This window comes from Anas platyrhynchos, chromosome 28, assembly GCF_047663525.1.
Source record: "Anas platyrhynchos isolate ZD024472 breed Pekin duck chromosome 28, IASCAAS_PekinDuck_T2T, whole genome shotgun sequence".
NCBI classification, from domain to species: Eukaryota; Metazoa; Chordata; class Aves; order Anseriformes; family Anatidae; genus Anas; species Anas platyrhynchos.
The window spans coordinates 466,066-490,053 of NC_092614.1; positions in this window are offsets into that span (position 1 = coordinate 466,066).

Here is a 23,988-nt window from a genome sequence, read left to right on the forward strand (position 1 = left end):
CATAAATAACAAAATCTAAACACAGAATATTTTCTTCCCCCTTCCTCCCTCTTCTCCCTCTCCCTTTCCCCTTCTCCTCCTTCCCCCCCCCCCCCCCCCCCCCCAAAGATAACAAGGCAGAATAATGTAGGGAAAGACTGAGATAAGGTTTTGTACTGTGCACACTATTTCCCAGGAGGGTGAGGCTCTTGCTCTGCTGGGTGCTGGGTGGCAGAGAGGCTTTCTGCTTCATGCAGCTCATAGATGAAGATATCATGGGCTGTCTGAATTGGCTTCTGCTGCCCCTTGCTGCACTCCAGCACCAGGGGTGGCTGGGAGGGAACTGGTAGTCCTCAGGTACGCTGGACCAAGCCTGTTCACCTGTTCCTGAGAACTTGGCAGTCTGGAGCCAACCGATCCCCAGCTTCCTGTGAGCACGCTGGTACTGGAAGTAAACGTGCAGCGAGTTTTGTTGGCAGAATGGGTTGTGGGAGCACTCCCTAGGGACAGTTTGAGTGAACTTCGTTTGAACAGCTGATGAAGGTAGTCTGAGGTCAGCTGGCTGATGCTGGAGCAGACAGAGCCTGAGAGCAGGACTGTTCAGCTTTCAGGCAATGCCAGACTCATACAGGTCACAGACACCCTTCTGCAGCTTTTCTGCAAGATGCAGAAGAGGGTACTTGTTAAGGACCTGCATTTCTGCAATGTCTTTGACCCACCGTGTAAGTTTTGTCCAGTCATACATGAAATACACCAAGAATAACATTTTAACTGTCCTGTGCTTTTCTGTCATCGTCAGCACTGGACATAAATCAGTTGTGCTGTCTCGGCTCTGAAAGGTATGACTGGAACGTCATCTGGCTTCCTCAACTGTCTCAGTGCCAGGGCCTCGGTACCCTGCTGTGCTGGACTGTATTCCAGGCGAAGCACAGTATATCAACTGCCTTCAGTGGCCATTGTTTCTCAGTGAGGAGAAACTTTCATGGAAGCCCAAGACGAGGATGCTTGTCACCGAATTAATGCTTTAGATGCATGCAATGTATCAGTTCAGTGCCTGAGTGCCTTTTGGTCTCTGTCTCTGCAAGATCAGAGTACTTCAGGTTGCTATCAGAATCACTTAAACAGCTTAACAGTTTATTTTTTTTTTATTATTTTTATTTTTTTTTCCTGAAGACCTGTGTAAAAGTTTACAACTCAGTTCATACAACTGGGCTTGTACCAGCTACTTGAACATACTAAGTTAATGCAGTGGTCAGAGGTCAACAGCATCAAGCTGAAACTGGTGACATTTCTGCCAGTAAATTCAGAGCTGTACATCACCCTGCAGTTTCTCCCTTCTTATTCAATACATTGAGAGGTTGTGAAAGGTGCTGTTGGTGGGCCTGGGAGAATGAGTCCTTGAGTCTAATCATAGTTTGGGAGTGGCAGGTGAAATTTCATCCTGCCAAGGTTCCTTCCCTTCCTGATCTTGAGGCATGGGAATCCAGTGTCAGTAATTCACTTCATCTCCAGTTTGTGCTAGAGAGTATCAGTTCCAATGCAATTTGCTTGCTTTTTTTTTTTTTTTTTTTTTTTTTTTTTTTTTACTGCAAAAACACAGTTCTGCTTGGCCTTAGATCTGCTGAACTCATTTCATACACCATCAGAGAAAGTTTCTTCTCAGTAGCTACCAGTTCAGGCCAAAGTCAAGCAGCACCATGAGCTTTCTCTGCTCTCCTGCTCCCAGACAGACCAACATTGGTAGATTTCTACTTTTTAGCTAAATCTTCTTCTATAGTGTGGCCACATTACTGCATAAAGGGGGGTGGGGGCATTCCAACAACATTTGCTCACAAGCTTATTTAAAACATCTTATATACAGAGTCTTTTTGTCTGTCGAGTTCCTACAGGAAAGAACAGACAGAGATGGTTGCAAAACTCCTGATATTACTGCAGAAGGAGTTTAATAAAACATAACAGAACACATGCAAAGGCTCCCAGTAAGATAAAAATTCTCCTTGATCTGCTGATAGGAAGGAATCTATGAGAGTGGCAGATCAAAGGGACAACAAAGGCCAAACCTTTAAATAACAAAAGCCGTACATGTCTTCTCGTCTCCCTCAAAGTTGTCTCCTTCCTATGCGCTTTGGGCCAAACAGTTTCCTATGGTAATTAATTTCCAGAAAATCAATGTTTCAAGTAGCACAATAACCAAGGAACTCAGGGGAAAGGAGGAGGGTTGTTTTTCATAACGTTTCTTGGAGACTCCACATCTTTCAATTTCTTATCAGTTTTGAAATACAAGGCATGAAGTCTTTAGCACCATTGGGACCAAAAGGTTATCAGCATGTAAATACCTGAGCTGGAAAGACATGTTTGAGAAAGAACAGATAACATTTTAAACATACTTATAGCCCACATCCTCTCCAATTTTTAACCCAATTTCACCTGAACTTTCACAAGTAACGGTGTGCTTCTAATAACCCAGCAGATAAAAAAAGGATTTATCTCAGATCAAGAGCTATAGAACCAGCACTGTGACCACCTCTATTATTTACTTTTTGTTAGAAAGTGACAGCCAGCTCTTTCTTTTAATAAAGAGTTTTAAACATGCATCTGAGAACGTGAACTGCTGGGCCAGTGGTAACAGAGCAACCTGTGTAACATATCTGTGACAAACGAGGAAATTGAGATGGAAGGCATGACTGGGGCTTTCTCCTTCCTGCACAAGGGCAAAATCAGAAAGAAACTTCAGGATTTCTTATTCTCAGAAGTAACCACTATACAATGTCAATTCTTAGCTCAAAGACCACAGTTCTTTCTATCTGGAAAGGAAACACATCTGCCTCAAAGCCATCACTTCCTGTCAAAATAGGTAAGTGAACGCTAAAATAGCTAAAGGGTATATTCAAATGATGTAGAGAAAGAAACCAGCTCCAACAGTATTTCCTTCTGATGTGTGGGAAATGCCTTGATATTAAAAACTGGAAGGGGCAGGGCTTGTTTTGTAAGGGAAAAAGCAAGAGAAAGCTGCAGCTCTGACTTCAGTGCTGGGTAGGTCCCGTAGGGTCCCGGAGCAGGCTGCAGGCCCTGCTGCTCAGTGGGCTCAGAGCTGGCAGGACGAAAGCACCGCCAGGAACACCTCTCGAGTCAAGATCCGAACGACCTAGAACACCAGCAGCGAACCTCTTCTTTGCACTGCTGTCTCTAGCAGCCTCAGACAGCAGTGGCAGGACTCTGTTCATCGTGGATGCTTACAACAAAATCGCTCCCTTCCTAATTGCTGGAGCTGTACTGAATCCAGAGACCGCCTGTCTCTTCCCAGAGGTCAGATGAATCACCCCCAAGATTTCCCTGACTGTGTTGACCAGATCTCTGCTGCCTGTAGCGAGCTTCCGTACAACTAGCTTAGATGAAGATTGCTACAAACGAGGTGGTGTTTTCCCCTTGGAAGCTGGGGTGCCCTGATCATTGGTGTAAATTGGCACCACCCGATCAACTACAGACTTAAACAAGGAAAGAGCATGGTCTCTAGTGGATGACCCAAAAAGCATGACTGTATCAAAACTGTTTTAACTTCCAGTGGGGTAGTGAGAGGGTATTGAACAGTCACAGATACAGGAGAGATGAGACTGACTTAAATTCACTTTTTCCTCCATGCACAAGTGCAGAAACTGATACCCAGACAAAGCAAATCAAACCCTGGTACTACTCCATGAGCCTTCTGACTGTGTCATGATTTGCACAAGTTTCTTACAAAGACAGAGCAGAGATGATCTGGGAGGTCACACGCTGCTGGTGTTATATAGAGTGATGCAAAAGCAGTCCCCATAGCCAATTCCAGCCCCCACTTTTTTTTTTTTTTTTTCCCCAGCGTCAGCTTCATGGTATGCCTCATAAATCTCTGTTTAAAAAAAAAGATCACATATTAGTGTTTTATCTCTGGTATGTGCTACCCCATGTTTTCCCCACTCACAGCATATTAGCATCACACAGGTGGGGAGAAAGCAAAATAAACATTATCAAACAAGGGCATCAAATATTTAGTGTAGAGGTTTCTGAGTATTTCAGGATGACTAGGACTGTTTAGATATCAGATGTTCTCCTGCCAGGTCAAATGAACCATTGCTGAGTAATGGCTAAGTTCCCCTGGCCACCTTTGGCCAACAGTGCATTATCACCCCTGCCCTTTAACTTTCTGTCCAGGGCAAGAATCACTTTCTTAATCCAGAATCTCTGCCTAAAGCTGTTTCAGCTGAGACAGGGGATTGTTTACACAAGGTGTAGGCTCCCTCCTCTCCACCTGGTTTCTGTCTGGGCCACACTGTTAGGGATGAGGGCAATACATCATTTATCTTGGCCTCATTTCACAGGCAGGTCCTGCTGTCATTGTGCTGTCGGTGTCTGGACGTGCAGCATCCTGATAACCGTGCTCTGCTCTCTGGTGGGTGAGTAGCCGCCCAGCAGATGATCTGTGCTTTGCCTGATACCCCCCGGTGTACAGAGTGCTGCAGGACATGGGATCCAGCTGGCAGGGGCTAACAGGAGTTTATGCAAGAGGGTCAAGTGGTTCTTGTGTTTGAGGGACCAACAGATACTAAATAGGGGTATTTTTTTTCCACCCATCCTAGTATAGGAGAAAGGCTAGAGAGAACGATGTAAAATTGTCCACACCTTGAGGCTGATGGAAACCCTGCTGCAACCCCAATGCAAGGTGTCCTTTGCTTTTTTTTTTCAGGGGTCTAGGGTTTAAAAAGCAGACGCCTAAGCATATGGGTCAACTTTTTAATGTGGACATTTAAAGTAATTGCTGTTAGAAGCAGCCCAAGTAAGAAATGCCACACATATTTAATAATGCAGAAAAGGAGGGAAAGAGAAAGAAAATATTCAGAGTTTTGTGCTGTTGATAAACCTTCATGCTGAAGGGTATAAATTAACCTCTAACTAATGGGTGTCAGGGAGAAAGCTTCCTTGTGTGTAGGTGACTTGGCAATTGCATTTGTGGAGGTTTCTTGCACCTTCATCTACGGCAGCTGGTGGGAGTCTCAAACTGGAGGAAACAGTGGTCTAATCCAGTTCCACTTGTATGACACTGCAAATCCTGTATAGCACTTCAAGCAAAATGTTTGCTTGATGTTATGCTCTGTTGCAAGAAACCTAGAAAATGGTGGTGGAAAAGCTCAGTTTAAACCAGAGTGTTGTCTGTGGGGTACAGAAGGATTTTGCAGCCACCCAGCAGGGTACAGGCCTCAGATGGATCTATTCAAATTGTTGGGAGTTCGTTTTATGTAGTGTGGGCAGTGGAATTAACATACAGGGGGTAATTATCCAAATATATGGATTTAGACATGGGTAGAAATGGGGTGGAAGGGATATCATCTTTTTACATTATTATTTTCAGTAATAAACAATCAGTTCACTTTAATACTCAATCCCTCTGCTGACTTTTCCTCTCTGAACAGCATTTTTGCCTGTGCAATGCTCATTCACTATTGTGAAAACAGAAACATAGAACATGCATTTCAAATGGAAAGGAGAAGGCAACAGAGAACTAAGCTCAACAACTTTAAAACAGGCTATTTTAAATCATATATGCCTGCTGCTCTCATCATATCGATCTCCCTTTCCTCAACAAGTTCTCTCGGCTGTTGAGAAGCCAGCTGAGGCTTTGAAATCTGGGAGTAACTAATATAGCGTGTCACTTCACAGCATTTCACAGAGAGAGAAATGACAAATCAGGAAAGCAAGCCCACACTGCTTAGTTTTGGAAAAAAAAGAAAAAAAAAAAGGAAAAAAAAAAGCTGTGTGAGAAGGATGACAAACATGTTCACCTTTCAATCCCAAAAATGCAGGCTCAGTTTGTTCATAAAGACGGATGTTACAGTTCCAACCAGCTGCTGTGTCACTTCACAAAGCATGGAAACGGTTGGGCACAGCCTGGCAGGCTTCAGCTGTACGGAGGGCAGAGCAGAATTTGGTAGGGTTAAGAGGGCTGGAAAGGGCAAGGGCTGCATCGGGGAAGAGCTACTGGTGTGAGGAAGGATTGGTGATAGCCATCAGACTTAGCTTTAGACACAGCTAGGGATAGAAGGGTTCAGAAGAAAATGCCATTTCCACTGGCAGATCTGGGGCTCTGAGATGCCAAGGGCTGCTGCAGGTTCAGCTGCATCCACCCTGGCAGCTGCAGAAAAAATAAGAGAGCCATCGGAGCAGCAGTCATGACTGAAGGGCTGCATGGAGTTCTCACATGGCTACAGGCAAAGGACCAAGTATTTTGACAGCTAGAAAGGTGGAGTTTAGTAGAGATTAAATCTTCTAATTCCTGCTTTTAGTGTGAGCTCATTTCTCCAAGTCAGAATCATAATTTAAAAGACAAAAACAAAGAAAAATCATTTAGCCACAGGGCTGTTTGGTGCACCTGCTACTGGATCTCTACTGTCTGCTTAGTCCCGCTGTGGTACAGTGGAAGAGGGAAACGCAAAAGGGTGATCATATATTGCTTTACAATTTTAAATTGCTGCCTTTTGTAATAATAACTGGTGATTTTTACACAGCAAGCAGAAATAGCAAATTGACCAGCAGATTTCACCAGAGGGGCTTGTCTCTCCTAACTTTAGATGCTTACAATGCGTTTGTTCTCTACCAGTCGTCTGGGCTCCATTTATAGCTGGTGGAGACAAAAAGGCATTTTGCATGCAGAGTTTAACTAAAATCTGTCTCAGAAGGAGACAAGCTGCACATTAAAAGTGCTTGTTTCCCTTGAATAATTATAAACAAAACAAAAAGAGGCATAGACCCAGACATCTGCCATACCCATGATGCCTCACCTATAGTAGTAGTCATATTCTTCCCTGTATGGAGTTAGCAGTTGGCCTAAGGCGATATTTTACAAGTTGCTATGAAGTTTTAAATATTTTTTGATTTTTTTCCTGAAAGAAATTATGGGTGGAAAAGGAGATCTTCTTTTAGATTTGAGATGGTTCCCCTTGCAACGCCAAAGGTTTTGTAAGGAGAAGCAGCATCTCCCAGAAATGGCCAGCTTCAGAGTTTGGGTGAATGCCTCTGAAAATCTACCCCTTTCCACACTAAGACAACAGCATGCTGACAACACTGCCAATTTGTTTTCTGAGCACCCGATTTCGCAGACAAGATGCAGATAAACAGCAACAGCCTCTCTTAATGAACACAGCAGCATCTCCAGATAAACTGTCACCACTTAGTTGTGTCCAGCTCCAGTATCACCAGAGGAGGAAATGCCTCAAAGCCTGTGAAAACACATTCCTCTCTTACCCTTCTCTTCCCAAAGTCAGAATCCAAGGAAGTCATTCCCTATGAGCTTTTTTTTTTTTTTTTTTTTTTTTTTTTTTTTTTTCCTGCAAAGAAGTAGAGATTGAGGAGATTGCTTCCACCAAATGTACCTGTGTGCTGTTAGGATACACAATGGTCTCAGTCATTCCAGTTTCTGGAAGTACAGGTTGGCTCTAATACTGTCCAAGTGGTTTACAGTTCCTGATTTATCACTCTCTCCTGGACTGCAGATTGCATATGTAAGGGTGTTATGCTGCAAGGTTGCAATTACAAGTAATAACGACATCCTCCAAGAGAACTGTTCTGCCTTGAGTTAGACATTTTTAAATGGATCCACAGAAGTTTGGGATCGTACATAAAAATAGGCTTTGCTGAAAAAACCCAAACTCCTCTAAGAAGCAGGAGGGAGTTCTACAACAACATTTACGTTGGAAAAGACCTCCAAGATCATCTAGTCCAACTTTAACCTAGCAGTGTCAAGTCCACCGTTAAACCATGTCACTAGGCTCAGCATCTGCATGTCTTTGAAGACCTCCAGGGATGATAGCTCAATTGCTTTTTTGGGCAGCCTGCTCCAATGCCTCACAATCCTGTCAGTGAAGAAATTTGTCCTGATAGCCAACCTAAACCTCCCCTGGTGCAACTTAAGGACATTTCATCTTGTCTTATCACTTGGTCACTGGGAGAAGAGCCCAATGCCCACCTCACTACAGTCTCCTTTAGGGTAATAGTAGAACATTTAACAATTCTGGTGCACGCACAATGCCTGCTGCCAAGGAAGTTCTCCATGTTTCCTGCTGCGTTCTCCTTGTCCAGTATGGAACATAAAGAAGAGTATCTACGTGGATGTTCTCAGTTTGATTTTTTTTTCCAAACCCTGGTGTGACATCTAGACCAGCAAACCAAACAGCGACTGATGTGATCCAGCCAGCGAGATATTTCCCATCAGCTCGTTAATTTTTCAGTGAAAGAATATGGAATTAGCTGTTCAGCTAAGGTGGGACTTTTTGCCTTGCCTGTACACAGACTGCCAGCCTGAGCTTGAATCACTGTCTCCACACATGAAAAGACAAGATAGAGTTGAAAATACCACACATCCATGCATGCTGTACCATGTGCTGCTTCACGAGTCTCGGAGCTTGAAGCTGCTACTGTCATAGCTGCCATTTCACATCAAAGGTGAAGAAGAAAGTCCCAGACCTGGTATTTGGGTGATAATGTTGTACTGCCTTGCAAAATGGGAAGCATTCTGGACTAAATATCTTTTTGCTATTTTGCACCTGAATATAAGGTCCCAGCTCACGAAAACAGCTTCTAGATGCTGTCACGGTGCACATTAGCTATCAGGATAATCAGAAAGAATTTGACATTTGTAACAGACTTACAGAGATACGTTAAGATTAGGGGTTTTGGGCTACAGTCAAGAAAGCTGAGTTAACTATGTTTATAATCCTCATCTGGCTGGGAAGACTAGCAGTCTGATTTTCATTCCTACTCAGGTCCCTTTACATAAATTGCTTTCACAAGCATTTCAGAAGCACTTTTTTTCCAAGCCAGAGAATTGTAAAGGGAGTTTCATGTAAATGAGAATCAGGCCATCAGGATGAACATTATCCATGTCTGCAAATGTTTGCAAAGCTTCAGTCCCCCTTTAACATCTGCTAAGGAGAAAAAATTTGTGAGTCTCAGCAGTTAAGGGTTTGGGGGTTTTTAAAAGCCACATCAAGGTCCTGTTAAGCTTTGTGGTGACTGTTAAGCTTATTGCCAATGAGTGCATTTCTTTGGACAACATCACAAGGAAATGTGAAATGGAGCAGAGATTAAAGCATGGGTGGATTTTGAAAAATGTAGCGACTGGTTTAATGCAACCAGGTGGAGACTGTCCAGTGCTCAGAGCTTTCTAGGCCCCTTTGTTAAACACTTCAGTCTTTCCACTTCTTACTTGAAAATAAACTTTTCCCCATTATTCTTTGTGGTTTACAAGAGGTTGGTGGAGCAGGGCCAATTTTAACGAGCTCAGAATCCAGTTAATTCAAGTGCAGTTTTCTTGGCAATATTGGGGCACACACTGAAGATTCACACAGTTTTATAGCCTCTGAAGATGTGTTGAAAAGCTATCTGTACTTCTGTTATTCCTTTATCACCACTTTACGTGATTTCCTACTCATTTCGTTTCTTCCTTTTGTCTCTGTTGCATTTATGTTGGTCTGTAGCCAGAGTTCCTTGCTCCTCTATTCAGTGTTAAGTCCAGGAAAACACACTTGAAAGAGGACGAACAAGCCCCGCAGCCACAGGAGGTCTACCACCCATCTGGAATGAAATCTAGGGTCTACTCCAGTAGGATCTGCCACAGGCAGATTGCTCACTCCCCCTCCCTGCCTCCAGCCAAAAGGTTCCTTGGACTCATCCTGGCCCCCGCCCGCAGATCTGTGATGCTCTTGACCAGCAAGTGGAGATAAGGGGGACAGGGTTACACCACTAACGCTGCAGCCAACAGTCCCATTACCTGATCGTGTAGCACATATCCGTATGTAATCTTTCACCCCAACTCCCCAGGCCATCCTGGAGACCCTGCTTTCACTGGACAGCTGCCAAGTGTTGCCTGCTTCATCATTTGTGGCATTTACCTGCCATGTGCTATCATGTGAACCCACGGTGGCGATGGGAAGGGATCCATGGGAGGAGGTAAGAAGGCCCTTAAGGCAGGACTCTATTCAAGCTGTCTTTTGTGACTACTGTATGAAAAAAATACTCTTCCCTGTTCCAACAGCTAGGACTAGTGCCCTTACTGTTGTGTCCCGCTGACTGGGTATCAGTATCACCCGCTGGGGTGGAATCCATGTTTCAGTTAACCACACTCAGATGCACATGTCAAGCAGGGTTAGACTGACTACGTGATCATCGTCTGCTGTAAGAATAGTGCTTAGTCTGTAATTCAGTTCCAAAATGAGAGAACAACTCAATTTTTTCAGAGTGCACAGACCTATAATCTGGGATCCTAAAATTCAACTACCACAGATTTTGCCAATACTTTTCTGAGAATCCAAAGGCCGCGGTCACAGGGTACCCCACCCTTTTACACAGACAAAATGTGATTCCAGGCTTGGCAAGAGGTTGGAGGACAGTCCAGAGCTTTTCTAAGCGTGTGTGGTGTTTGAGTTCAAATGGTGTTCACTTCTACCCACAGAGACTGCATGGCTGTCAACAACCTCTTGGCAGGAATCCTGCCTTACCCTGGAGAAAGGAGATGCTGAGTCCTTGGCACAGACAGTCCTGTGAGCTGTGCAGGAATCAAAGCAACTCTGCCAGAGAAAAAGAACACCAGTAAATCTCCGGATGTGTTGAGTGAGACAGCGAAAAGTGGCATAAAATGTAACAAGAAAAATGTCGTGGCAGCTGAGGATGTGTCAGTCAGCCTGCCGAGCACCTCTGTCCTTTGCAAATTCTCAGCAAGAATGCCTTCTAAGAGCTTTGAATTCAGAAAATGCAATGAGCTAGGATTTCAAACACCTCGAGTCTTTCAAGGATGAAGTCATTTCCACTCCCCAAATGCACATATTCCTCATCAGAGTCATTTCTCTGGAAGATTTTTTCCTTTGGATATACCATCTTCCCAAAGTTGGGAGGAAAAAAAAAAAAAAAAAAAAAAAGAAAAGCAAAGAAAAAAAGCAGGAGACATTTCAGAGGTGAAACTGGCCAGCTGGCAGTTGATTTATGAAGTGCTGAAAAGCATCTTCGGAGCTGTCATTTATCTTAAAGCTCTGAGCCTAAATAAACAAAGAGCCCCCCTTCCTAAATATAGTTACAGTAGAAATAACCCCAAAGCCTAATAGCTGGCATCTGAAACCGCACCCTTCAGACATCCGGCCCACAGATGCACCCTAGTGGATCAATGCTTCCAGCCCTTCCTGGATCCAGCTCACCTGGCCCTTATCTCCCTTACCTTCTGAAAGGGAACCAAATCAAAACTAACAGGGAAAACAAATCGAAAGCGACAGAGCCATCTCAGTTGTGCTGAGGGACTGCAGATGCACAGGCTGCTGCAAAGAAAACTTGCCCTGTTAGGAGCATTAGATTCTACCCAAACAGCAAAGGTGCTCCCCATGACTTTGTTTTTAATATTGATTGATGCTGCTTTTTTTTTTTTTTTTTCTTAGGTTTGGCTGCATTTGTTGTTACTTTACCAGCCAAAGGGATCTTCTACTCCTGTTCCAGCTAAGAAAAGAAATGCTTCTCTAGTGCTGATTATCCTATAGTTAGTTAGTTAGTTAGTTAGTTAGTTAGTTAGTTTTCAATCACACTGAAGTCTATACAGAGGGAGTAGAAATCCGCAGTAGAGGAAGCTCTACCTACTGTTTAGAAATGGATAGGGTATGGAAACATCATGGCAGCTGGCTCCTCAGAAGCATAAAGCTCCTGCTTTTGAACCTCAGCATCAGTCTACAGAGACACATAGAGCAGAAACCAGCATTTTAAAATTCCTCTGGGGGCCTGATTTTCCTCTTGTTCTTGTTGTAGCAAGAGCTCACTGCAGGAACTGGACTCTCACCCATTGCAAATAGTCAGAACTTCACTGAAGGAAACAAAATTACCCCAGCTTGTACCAGCTGAAGACATGCCAGGATACAAATATGTCATTATAAAAAAAGTGTGGGAAGAAACTCTAGCATGTCTATGCTGTTCATCCCTCTATCTCCTCTACTGTCATTTTGCTTATATTCCCTGCCAGACTGTTAACATTGGAAAGTCTTTTCTCACATGGCACTGTTCACAAATTAATGTTTATTTAACTATTTTCGTCAGTAAATACCACATTATGCAGAGATAAAATGCATCAGAAGGCAAGCTAAAAACCAGCCCTGTTTTCCTCTGGTAGATTTCATGATATTCGAATTTTTGTGACTGTAATTGCAAATCTAGGGCCAGGTGAAGTTACTCCTGTCTGACAAGTTGAACTGGAAAAAAAAAAACAAACACAAAAAACAGTTCTGCCGAGTCCCACCTCAGTGCTCTATCCACTAGGCTGCACCATCAGCACAGCTTCTTGCTAAAACATTAAGGTGAGAAATATTAAAAGCATTTAAAAAGACAAAATCAGATTTTTTTTTTTTTAAGAGACCACCTCTCCCTGAGTGTCTCAAGCAAACCCTTTTGATTTGGATTGCTGAGTTGGCAGAGGACTCGAACACCAGTTGAATGCAGTTGACTGTGTTTGGAGAACCGACATGAAGGAAAGAGGCTGGAAACTACGTGTGATCAGAAAGGCTTTGCATCATTAGAACAAGTGTCCAGAAGAGCAAAAAGGGGAAGGCATGTGAACAGGTCATGAACTCTCCTTGTCAAGAGCAGTGTCAATCCAATCAAGATGAGGCTATTTCTTATTCACACCCTTATGAGCATCCCAATCCACCCATCAGGAACGGTCCCCAGAGCATATTGTCAAAAGCCAACACTGGGGATACTTGCAGCAGTGAGGCCAAGAATTAAAGAGGTCATAGCGATTATATTCTCTGTCTGGATAAGGAGAAACTGTTTCAGTTCAGCCACAACCACAAAGATGCTTACAGAGGTCCAGCTCCCAGGAGCAAGTGCTAGGAGAAAGGCATCCTCTCGTTTCTTTTACTAGGGTCACTGTCAAGCAGCAGTTCTGGTGCTACCAGGAGTGACTCCAGGCTGACAGTTCTTCTTGCGAGTGCAATACATGCACTGTTAGATTAGACCTTTTTAAGATAGAAACATTGTTCTTACTGGTGGAGAGGCCATAGCACCACTTTCATAGCACTGGATGATGGATAAAAGATCCAAGATCACTCGAATGCCATGGCTACAGTATACCACTGTCTGTATAATGCAAACAGACCCGGGATTCCCTCTGACACACTGGATAAATTGCAGTTACCTCCCATCTTCTTCAGGGGCAGAAAATAATGCATTAGCAAGCCTACATTCTGAGTAAAATATTTGACAGTATCACTTCAATCTCTTAAAGCAGCTGCATATTTCTGTGTTCCTGCTCAGTTTGAACACATTCTTACCCTTGTCTCTCAGATCTGCTTTCAGGGAGAGCAAGAGCAGTCTTTTCTCCCCAGCATCCCACCTTGTAATCTAAGTTTCTCCAAACTGCATGAGATTAAACACTTTGGTCTATCAGCATTGCTAAGACCCTCTGTACCTTTGATCAATTTATAGCTCTTCTTTGTACCTTCTCCAGAATTTGTAAATCAGATAACTCCTCATATCTAACAGATAAGTGAGTGAGTCCAGATGCACCAGACTCACTAAGAAAGCACAGGAGATAATGTTAGGGATTCCACATGCATGAAATCTGGATCCTTGTCTAATGGAAGATATCAGTGTTTTGGGACTTGTTAATTGTTTTTTTTTTTTTTTTTCCTTTCTTTTTTCTTTTTTAAAATACCATCCTATATCAGATTATTTTTGACCAGAAGCCACAAATGCATATCTAATGGAAAAATGAAGGGGAAGGGAGAAAAGAGACAGATATGAGAACAAGGAATGGAAGGCATTTCAGGGAGATAGGATAAATTGAAGCTGTCACTCTTCTGAGAGGGATTTATTGCACAACTTGCTTCGGAATACATGGAGCTCTGTCAATATTGAATTGCACCTGCTCGCTATGGGTGTAAAAACAGGAAACAGACGAGAGAAAGAAAGGAGAAAAGAAAGAAAAAGAAAAAGAAAATGAAAGAAAAAGAAGGAAAAGAATAATTAAAAAGGAGAGGATAAAAGGCAAAAAAAGTTCTATTCTGCAAAGTCACTCTGGACTTTTTTGATAGCTTCAGTCTGTCACTGTTTTTGCACCAATTCAGCCTACCTATTACTGCAAACAAAAAGAGAAGGAACTGCATCTCTGCATCTCTTCACCCAGAAGAAACAGAAGGAGGGAATTATCCTGGGCTCAATTGAAACTGCAGCCAGCAGAAATTTGTGTCTGTTTTTTCCTCCAGCTGCGAGCCATCTGTAGTTATCCCTTTTTTTCTTTTCTTTTTTTTTTTCTTTCTTTTTTTTTTTTTCCCCTGTAATAAATTGATAGCTCCAAAGGGTGAGAACACTGCAAGGCAGAGAAACAGATTGCCAGGTTGCCACCAAGAAGTGGTTCAAATGGATCAAATGAGGAAGGAGGAAGCTGGCTACTTCCCACAGCCCTCGCTACAAGCCACATGGCAGTGAGGCAGTGACATGCCTCACTGGGAGCAATACGAGCTGTGGGGAGGGGGACAGAAAAAGAGACACGTTTGAAAGTTTCTGCAAGTCCGGAGCCAACAGACTCCAGAAAACGTGTGTACGCACAGGGTAGGAAGATGGGGCTGCAGGATAAACATCTGCCTACTGGAAGTCTTTATGTGTTCCTCAAGGCATCTAGTTCTGGTTCCTGAAACAAATGGGACCAAATTCAGCCCAGCCACCTGAGTACTCCAGTGTTCCCACGAGGCCCTGTGGGCCTGTCCCTTGTCGCTTGACAGTAACAGGCAGAACTGGTGGAAATGAAGAATTTGTGCTGGTGTGAACATAATCATTAATGAGTGAGCAATGGATTTCAAAGTAATTGGATGGAATGATCGAATCATAGCACAAGTGATAGAATGACAGAATATTCTGAGTTGGAAGGGACCCATCAGGACCATTAAGTCCAACTCCTGGACCCACACAGGACCACCCAAAAATCAGACTTTATGTCTGAGAGCAGTGTCCAAACACTTCTTGAACCCTGGCAGGCTCGGTGCTGTGCCCACTGCTCTGGGGAGCCCATCCCAGTGCCCGACCACCTCTGGGTGCAGACCCTTTCCCTATCCCCCAGCCTGACCCTCCCCTGTCCCAGCTCCACGCTGTCCCCTCGGGTCCTGTCGCTGTCCCCAGAGAGCAGAGCTCAGCGCCTGCCCCTCGTGAGGGAGCTGCAGGCCGCCATGAGGCCTCCCCTCAGCCTCCTCTTCTATGGGCTGAACAAACCAAGGGACCTCAGCTGTTCCTTGCACATCTTCCTCTCTAGACCCTTCACCATCTCCGTAGCCCTCCTCTGGGCACTCTCTAGTAGTTTAATGCCCTTCTTATACTGTGGTGCCCAAACTTGCACACAACACTCAAAGTGAGGCTGCACCAGCGCAGAGCAGAGCAGGACGATCCCTTCCCTCGACCGGCTGTAGTGCCGTGCTTGATGCACCTCAGGGTATGGTTGGCCCTTTGGGCTGCCAGGGCATGCTGCTGGCTCATATTCAACTTGCCACTCCAGAGCAGATTCTGTGTTCCACAGGGTCTGTTGTACTGCCAGTTCAGTGCAGCTGTGGGCCCTCCTCAGGGCTGGCTATGCCTGCTAGCTGTAGCTTAAATCCTCAGGGTCGTGCTGGCAGGCTGCCGAAACCTGGGCTCTAAAGCTTATGGGAAGGGAAAACTTCAGCTGAGCATGCATCCACATTCTTGTTCTCGTAGTGCAAAGGAGTTGGATACAGATGAGGCCAACTGTCCCACAGCCCAATCCATCAGCAGATAGTCTAAGGTCAGCTATTTCTAAATACACCACAGATCTCTGAGTCTGAGTGAAAGCTGGCCTAACAGATGGCTGTGTGGACAGAAAGTGTGCCACATCTGCTCTCAAGCCCACCCTTCGTTTCCCAGAAGAGATGAAGCCACTTCTGCTTCACCTGATCACCAGATACCTTGTAAAGATGCTGAGGCTGCAAGTCCTCCATTGCATTCCACCTCACGTTGCCATAGTCCTTTGTGTAAGATGTCGATCGGGCAGCATTTTACATCTGCATCACATGGGTGCAAACTAGAACACTAGGCTACTAGAGATCAGGTCCTGCAGTTTTGTTTTGGTACCTGGAGGCTACAGAGTAGTGCAGAGGAGTGCAACACTGATCCAAGTGTGGCTACCCTCAGATACAGGCACTTCTTTCAAGGAAATGCAAAGCATTTCTGAACCTGAAACTCCAGCAGCCTCCCTTTAGATCAAATGATTGCTGAGTATTTCCAGGAGGCTGACTCAGTAACTTTGTGAAACCACTAATGCCAAGTGCCCCTGTGTTGACAGGCAGAGGAATAGCAGCTTATGGTCTTCCTCGTTCACCAAAAGAAACGTTATCTCTGATCCTACAGTCACCCTGAGCAAATGCAAGGCCTTTCTGGGGGAGATGTGTGTGTTGTGTTAATTGCATATTTTGCTGAGATGAAAGGTCTCAGCATCTCTCAGTAACTTCCTCTGCTTCCTTTTGTTCTCTAGAAGCCTCATTTTTTCCCTCCTAATATTTATTCATGAGGATTTTTGCTTTCAGAAGCTTCAGAGCAGCTGCTCCTGGTCTGATGGAATTCACTCAGCAGCAGAGATGTCTTTTCATCTGTTCAGCGCAGCAAGCTTCACCATCGACAAGCATCTGCTTCTCTGGACAGGACTCCAGCTTCAGCACCATTAATATGCATTTTATGGAGTGCAGTGGAACACATGTGCAGTCTGCAGGCTAGAGATTCTACATAGTTTTGCACATATGCACACCTGCATGCAAAGAGCATCTTCTTGAGCCGAGGTCCTGGTCTTCACAAGAGGGACATGGATTCATGAACTGCACTGACACGAGGATATGGCATACATCTGATTACATCCGAATGTCTGTTTTTGGATTCTTGACATCTTTGGTGTATGTACGAAGCAGGCAAGTTTATCTTTGGGATAGCTCCAAAGTTCAGATTTTCAAAGTCGGTAGCCTGGTTGTGAGTTGCATTCTGATGACTCAGTCCCAGAAAGTGTAAGCAGGCTTCAGTCTTATCTTGGCAAAGAAAAAAGCGCTTTACCTACAGCTTCCTGTCAGAAACATTTCCCACAAGAAGGGACTGGAAGTCCTGCTGCCATTACGTTGTTAGTAATGCAGTAACATAGCAGAAGTTTTCACTTTCTATACTGTCATGCTCATTTCAGCACACACCACTGTACGTTGTGAAGTGCAGCTATTTTGTGCACACAGAGCATCTCGTTTCCCAGGCACATCTGGCAGCTGGAAAATCAACCACCTGCTGTGCAAAGGTGCCAGCTACATGGAGGGAAAGGGGTCGTGCATGCCAAAGAGCAGTGAGTGCATGTGTAAACCAGAGGAGGGATTCAGGTTCACTATGAGCCATCTACTAGCTCACCATTTTCTGGAGATTTTACATGCACCTCCTTAGCTCAGGTAGGCAGCACTGCTGCCATTTCCTCACACATTTGACCACCTAATTGGAAGCATCAAAAGATAGGAAATTCAGAGTTAGCAAACAAAAAATATCTGAATCCCCTCTACCCTCCCCTTGTTATCTTTGCTCACACACAGCAGGTATCAGTATTTCCATTAGAAAAGTGAATTTTCCAGGCACAAAAGAGGGTGGTGGATGAGGCTGAAATTCCATTAGTACTGGTAGCCAGGAATGCTCAATCCAGTGTAATATATGACCTATGTGAAACAAATGTTTCTTTCAACAGGTGTCCAAATATCCTGAGAGGTCTTTTACTTCATTTTAAGAATCTCAGCTCAAAACATATCACAGGGAAGGGAAGGGAAGGGAAGGGAAGGGAAGGGAAGGGAAGGGAAGGGAAGGGAAGGGAAGGGAAGGGAAGGGAAGGGAAGGGAAGGGAAGGGAAGGGAAGGGAAGGGAAGGGAAGGGAAGGGAAGGGAAGGGAAGGGAAGGGAAGGGAAGGGAAGGGAAGGGAAGGGAAGGGAAGGGAAGGGAAATGTATGGAGCAGGTTCTCCTCTAGGGCAGAGCTAATCTCACAGAGATTAGTAAAACTAGTGCAATTGCTTCATTTTCCTTTCATTTTCACCAATAGCTTCAGGAGTGGAACCTCTAGTGAATATCTAGAGTAGGATGACTAAAATCAGCTACATCTTTCAGAAATGTAGCCCCCTGTTGCATTTAGGATTCAGTTTCCTCACTGATACTAAGAGGAGATAAAACTTGTCCCTCCTCAGGGAAGTTTTGGAGCTTCTCAGGTGAGTCACACTGTGGAAGTCTCAATCACTGCCACTTAATTACTTCATTAGAGGTTTTCAGTGGAGTCAGGAGGACCAGCATGAGGGATCCCCAGATCCCTGCCAGTGTGGAGATGTCCCCTAGGGAATCCAGAGCTCTGCATCAACTACTTCCAGAAGGAAATCTGTGGAACTGCAGAGCTTGTGCTGGGGCAATGGCCAGAGCCTCTGCCTTGCCTGCCAGGCCTTCCATCTGGATGTGTCAGAGAGCACCGGGGAGCTACGGAGCCAGAGACAGATGCAGTGAGGAGGGAGCAATGTTTCACCCGTCTGTCAACATGTCATTAGGCTCTCATGAGGGAACATAGAGCAGAGGGGTGTGGGGAGGAGGGGGGAGATGGCGAAGGGGGAGAGACAGAAAGAGAAAGAGAAAGAGGGGCAGAGAAAATGACAGAGTATTGGAGAGATGGAGAGGTTGGTGCCAATGCCATGTAAATCACTGCCAAGGGGAGAGCTCCATCAAACACAAGGCCAGTACTATAAATCAGTCCGTAATTAGGTGCAAAGAGAAAGCTTTAACATCCTCATCAAATTGATTAATACATCTCGTGGCTCAGGACAGATGTAGATGGTGTTTATGAACAACTGCAAAGCAGCCAAGGCTGTGTCTGGGGCAGGAGGAAAAGGGGTTGGGGGGAGCAGTAACGGATCTGCAAACAGAAGCTCTCCAGCTCCCCTCCAGGGCATCGGCTGAGGGTCTCTCCTGCCCCTCTGCTCATCGTCCTGCAGGTTTGTAGAAATTAAGTAGTTAATGTTAGTACAGCATGACAACAGTGGAATGCCTTTATTTTAGGGGCTGATCCCAAACAGTCAGTGCTAATGAGCATCTTACCGCTGATTCTGGTGCAATTTGGTTAAAATGGATAATAAGAACAGTTACAGGTAGTCTTGGGTGAAGGCAATAATAGGCCTGCTATGACAAAGCAGAGAGATGGAGGAACAGAAGTTGTGAGGGCCAAAGCCCACTGGCACTCTACTCAGCAAATCTGCCACTGATTTCAGTGGGTCAGAAGCTCAGTTGAGGCTGCACGTCCCAGACAGGATCAGCAACAGAAAGAGCAGACAAGGGTGGGAAGGGTGTTCCCAGCACCACGATCCTGATGGCAGTGGTGGCCGTGAGGCAAAGCAAAGCTAGAAATGAAGAGTTCTAAGCCTCCCTTGCGGCTGTTCATCCAATGCGCTCCACACACTGCCAGCGATTTTCTAGTTTCTCCAAAGTGATCCGGTTTTGGTACTTGCAAATGTACCAAAAATGTTTCAAGCAAAATGAGCTTGAAAGTCCTCAAAAATCTTGGACAGTGAATGTAACATGAATTCTATACCGTTATTCTCACTGTTGATGTATTTTGAATCCCAGTCTGTGGGTAGTTATGGCCTGCTAATGCCCATATTAATTCCGTATTATTTTATGTAGCATGTATGTGACCTTATCCTATCTGACATTTCACAGACACATGGTCCCTGCCTCAAAGTACTTACAATCAAAGGATAATAAAGATAGCAGGTGGATATCGATAGATGGCAGAACCTAAGAAAATTGTGTGGCAATGCTGGGCAGCAGGGTAAGGCCACACTGCCACTGCACTTGCTGCTTTGATGTTGTCAAATGAACATGCAGAGTGTACAGGTAAGGTGATCAAATGTGATCAATTTATCACACAGCTCTGCAGCTTAGCCGTTACTCGTCATTTCTAGGTGTGTGTGCAGCATGCATCCATGGTGAAGCCAGCATGGGGCAGGATACAACTCTGTAGAGGGAATGCTGCAACAGAATCTGAAATCTGAAGCTTTTCACTCTGTTTTGCTGAAATAAGTGCAGAAATGTCTACCTCTTACACGGTGGTTTTGGTCTCTTTGGCCACAAGGGCCTTCATAAAGGAGGTCAGCATCACTCCCATCTTTTCAACAAATGGAGAAACTGAGGCAATAAAGAGAGAAAGTGATTTAACAGCCCAGTATCATCCAGCAAGTCAGGGACAGAAGCTGGAGTAAATCCCAGCTTACTGGACCCCATGCTCAGTGTTTTCCCATTCCCCTTTCTCCACAGACTACTCTGGCCAGCATTCAGAGACTGTTCCGGAGTGCTTAGAGAGCCCTCAGTTTTTACTTTGACTTGACTGCAGGGATCCCTTTCTCGTGCTGGGGAAGTCTGGCAAAAAGTCTGGGATTTGCAAGTGAGGTGTCTATGCTGGAGTGACAAGATACTTAACCCCTCAGCCCTTTGGAATTACAGATGTGATGTGGTGTGCATGTGTCAGCAAATAATTCAGAGGTGAAGGGGTTATAAGAACCACAGCTCCTCCAGATCCCTCCCTTTGAGAAGACGCAGGTTGGCTTGATTCCTGTTACCAAACACTGCTTGCCTTAAGCCCCACATAGGGACTGTTTTCTACAATATACTCAAAAACTAGGAAAGATAGAAAGAAAGGAAGAAAGAAAGAAAGGAAGGAAGAAAGAAAGAAAGAAAGAGGGAAAGAAAGAGAGAAAGAAAGAAGAAAAAGATCTCCTTCTATAGAAACAGCACAAGCCTTATTTACTGGCAAGAAACACACAAGAAAAGAACTCTTTATTGAGAAATTTTAAACACCGCTGGTTCTGATGACCTTTAACCTTCCTGTATTAATCCTGGCAGACAAAGCCCTGGCCCATGTGTCATTATGGCAGAAGCGCAGGGCCCCAGTAGAGATACTCTTAAAGCCACTCCGTGTGTCAGTGAACAGACCACAGGCTCTGGGGATCCCAACTACAGCCACCCAGCCCCAAGGAACAGGGCACCAAGGTGATTTTGTCATTCTCTGTTTGCCATGGAGGAGAATTTAAGAGGAAAATAACAGTCTTGTCAATTATTCCCCCTCACATCACAACATACAAAATACTAAAAGCACGCCTATGAAGAGAGGTAGTAAAAGCACTTGGCTCTTGCAAGTATAATTCTTGGATTAAGAGGATGGTGCTCCATCCCAAGATCACTTGCTTGTACTATGCTTTTCTGCTGTAATGGTAAGTTCTCAACACACAAGAAAGACTAAACAAGAGGATATCTTTTTAAGCTGCAGAATCTCTCCCATTCACTGATGATCCCTGTCCATATAATACTTAGCTAGAGCAGTCACTCTTGCTGTGGAAAATAAATGCTTTGAATGAAAAAAAATCAATGGAAATTAGCAAAGCTGAGGGTAAAAAAATCCATGCCCTGCCAGTGCAATATTTGAAGTAAATTTTTTTTCTTCAATATTTAATGTCATATAATTACAGATACCAGTTTCCATTTTTGAACTGATTCTTTCATTCCACTTATTAAAGCTTCTTAAAGCTGAATCTGCTCTTTTTGTAGTCAGTGGTAGAAGGCTTTTAATTTTACAAGGACAGAATCTGTCCACACCGTAAACTCCATGGCTAGAGATGTTTGTTCCTCCTGTACTTGTCATAACAGAGCTCAACTTCTAAATGGAGTTCTTAGGTACTATGGCGACACATCCAAATGGCTGTACTTCTTTTTTCTTTTACCATTTAACAGATGTTTTAACAGATTTGCTAAAAAGAAGAAAGGGAGGGACTTTCCATCTCCCATCTATGCATTCTACAGAGCACCAGGTCAGGATACCTGGTGGCCAGCTCTTCAGCTGGTGTAAAACAGCACTGCTTCACTGCCTTTACCTTCAGTACATCATTTACCTTCAGTACATCATCTGAACTGAGGATCTCAAGGCCGTACCTGCTCTGAGTGCACTGCGTAAGGGAGCCTGCCAATGATCCAGCAGCACAAATCAGCCTGATAAGACCCAAAATGTGAATAGCAAAGTCCTGTTTCATGCAGACACAACCCCTGAGGAATATAAGAGTTTAAACATTCAAAAGCCGAGTGAAAGGATTTCTTTGGAGAGCGAAGTCCAGTGAGCAAGGGCCCCACTGTGGATTGTGCCTCAGCTGGAGTGACAGCACAACAGACACGCAACTTTGTGTATCCTTCGGCCCTGTCAGGGGGAAGTTATTGATGAGTAAGAGCCATTCTTTAAGGTCTCCACTCCAGCCCCTTCCTCTGGCTCAGGCCCCATTGTGGGCCCAGCCCAGGGAGCAGTTTACAAACCTTAAGTGGAAAAAAAGCCTGTTTGTACTGCAGGGAGAAGCCATTCCCTGTGGCTCTGCTGGAGGAAGGCAAATGTACACCACACACAAGCCAGAGACATGACCTCCAAGAACAAAGTATGTATGTTCAGTGATGCAACAGTTGTGGTATCTGTACACATTTACGTGATCAAAACAGAAGGCTTCATTCTACAAAGTGCTCCTTGTCCTCAGTGTTAGTCTGCCACCCCAGCTTACCCCCCCACTCCTGAATTCAACTGCTAGATATTTTTATTAATAATTCAGGCAGTATAACAGAGCATTATGTGCAGATGATTTCAAGATGGAGAAGGGGGACAGAGCTGCAAGCCATTCAGAAAGTAGGGTTTGAATTCAGAAAGAGCAATAATCTGAAAGGATTTACATGTAGGACAATAAATGCTAAATTCCACATTTTAGAAGGAATAATCAGCCACACAAATGTGAATTATGGAACAAGTGCCAAAGAAGCAGCTAATTCCATGGCTAGTAAGGATGGTGAAACACAAGCATGTACTGCTTGAGAGGGCTATAGGATCCCCATCACTGGACTTTTTAAAACACAATAAAAGTTAAATGTCTGACTGAAATAATGGTTCTCACTTTTGAAGGGGAGTTTGGCTCATACAGCTTTATCTTCTATATTTCTATAAACGAAGCTTCCAAATGCTCTTGAAATATATAATTGAAAATGTACATAAATCAGACTCAGCAACATAAACTCTACCTGTTGCAAAAGCAGACAATATCGAGGCTCTGAATTTGTTAGTGAAAATTTCAGTACTCATTTCCTTAATGTTTCTCTCACACCCAGGTAATAAAAGCAGAGCCATTCCTTCAGCAGCTCAGAGCTAAGCACCCTCACCCATGTGTTGCTCTCTTTAGTTTTTCCCCTACTACCAAATAGTGACTTAAACAATAATAAATCAAAGGAAAATGGCTGCAGCTCATACAACACAGGCAAAATCACAAGCCTCTAACCTTCACCTTCAAGATTTCCCTACAAGGATTTCAACATCTGGAGCCCATTCAGCTTGAAGTGATGACAATTTCCAATAAGCGTTAATGGGGGATCCTGCCCAGTCTATACTCTACAACTATAATTCAGTCTGTCTGTCCATCTGTCAGGGTTTATGACAGCCAGAGCTCACCCACACAGGAACAAACTACAGCTACAGATTTCTTAATGAGCACATAATGAAGTCAACCTGCTTCATTTTTTTCAGCTTGGCTGATCATTTCCAACAAGCTGACTTCTCTTTGCTCTACCAGCTCTCAGTGCCAGGAGCGTGTCGGGCTGCAGATGAGCTGACAGGGATGAAAAGCCATACACAGGAATCTTGTGAACACAAGGCTCTAACACTTTTACATAGGCAAGTAAACCATGAGGATGACTTTTTCTGCTTTTGGATTAGACCCATAAGAACCCTTGGGCTGATTAAACACCCCAGAAAGTGCAGGTGGAGCTGCGATATCCTTTACCAAGCAGCTCTGGTCCCTGTTTGGGCATCTTGTGCTGCTTTAACTGCAAAGCCCCTCCTTGCTTCCTTTGTGCAAGCACTCAAAGTGAAATCTCAGCATGGTAACGCTCTCAGCGAGCTGACC